This window comes from Echinococcus granulosus, assembly GCF_000524195.1.
Source record: "Echinococcus granulosus chromosome Unknown EG_S00098, whole genome shotgun sequence".
Classification (NCBI taxonomy): Eukaryota; Metazoa; Platyhelminthes; class Cestoda; order Cyclophyllidea; family Taeniidae; genus Echinococcus; species Echinococcus granulosus.
The window spans coordinates 115,891-117,479 of NW_020170478.1; the positions used below are offsets into that span (position 1 = coordinate 115,891).

Below are 1,589 nucleotides of genomic sequence, written 5' to 3' on the forward strand. Positions count from 1 at the left end.
CTTTCTCTTGCAGCATCTGGATGGCCTGAACTATCCACCCTCTTTCTCTCCTTCCAACTGCAGTGATGGAAATGTATTGGTTGTCAAAGGAATGCAGGATTGACGGCTGAAGTGCTTCCGTACTATTCCTACTGCTGCTTCCGCCTACGACAAGCTTTGCATCTTCATTCTGCCCACTTCGTCGAATTGGCGAAGAGTAAACTGCCTTTGTAAAGGACTCATCTTCTGGGTTTTCCCAGCGAAGAATAACCTTCGCCTTCGTTGCCATTTCCAGCGGGTCTCGAACTACTTCACTAGGTCACATTATTCCATGAAATCGACACCTACAGGTTTTAGAAGGGTTCCGCGCTAGCATTATCTCCGTTTGCTTTGCACTTCTGACTGTTTTTCTGCATTCACCTCATCCTGGCATCTAGTAGCACGAATGGAGGCGCTGCACAACTGTCCAATACTGTTTTTCGAGAAGAGTTCGTGAAAACGACATGGGAGGCCGACGACAAAAAGAAGTCGGTACAACTTCCAGAAAAAGGTGGTAAGGTTGAAAGGAGAACTGTATTATAGGCTGAGCCACAGCTACCTCAAAAGGGACGAACAACACTGGACCAAAGCACTGCCTACTGAGAACCCCACATAAGTAGTGTCATCACTCACATTAAGAGTGCTCGGAGTGGGCAGCTTCCTCATCCGCACTCGTACTCGCGTGACACTGTTGAGGTGGTGCTGTGGTGCTACTATGGTAACCGTTTCTGGAACTGCTTCCTGGGCACACTCAGTATGAGCCCACTTGAAGAATGCGTCTGCCGAGAGTGAGGGGGCAAAAAGGCAGTGGAAAAAGGAACACCTGCTGGAATGAAACGAAATGGGCGGCCCATATTGCAAGCGTACTTAATATACTGCCCGCAGTTTTCCCCTCCCAGTACCCCATAGTGATTGCGGCGCTGTCGGACAGTGTGGTGGGCGCGGTGAGGGGAAAAGGCTTGGGCGAGGCGACAGAGGCAGAGAGCAGTTGTGAGCAACCGGGTGTAGCATTGAAGGTATTTAAACACCTCTGCAACTTGCATCATGACAAACACTAAACATTAACACGCTTATGGGTTTAAAGTCACTCCGTGCATAAAAATTTGTTTATTTCTCTACTTCTCCTACAATTTCTGACCCTCGGATGGAATATGTTTTTTAGCGCAAGGCATCAAATACTTGTGTGGTACAGGTAGGCTTACAAATCGGCAATCGGCAGCACTAGCTTCTCCACGAGATTGGTTTAGACCAGTGGTTTGAGATTGTTTTTCAAATTAGTAGACCCCGTAAGTCGTTACACACTGAGGGAATAGAGGAGGGGAGAAGGGGAGGGAAAAGTGGGGGAGAGAGATTTAGGCGTTACACATCACAGTGGATGCACACCTCCTACTTATAAGCAGTCATTAGAGGTGACACGTCAAGGCTCGTGAGTGAGTTCTGCGTCTCGCGCACTCTCACCACCCCATCCCACCCCCACTCTCCACTTGGGTGCTAATTGCATTTCTGCCACAACAACCACGCGAAAACGCGTTCCTCCATGCCACTTGGCGGCACACTCCCATACACTGCTG

The 1,589-nt window shown here is 49.1% G+C and overlaps 1 protein-coding gene across 1 annotated transcript in view; it reads right to left on the reverse strand.

Annotated features, from left to right (window-relative positions):
* Positions 1-1,589, reverse strand: part of EGR_08184 (hypothetical protein) — a gene marked incomplete at both ends in the record, with an annotated part of 4,119 nt that overhangs the window by 769 nt on the left and 1,761 nt on the right. The gene's annotated exons all lie outside the window — the stretch shown is intronic.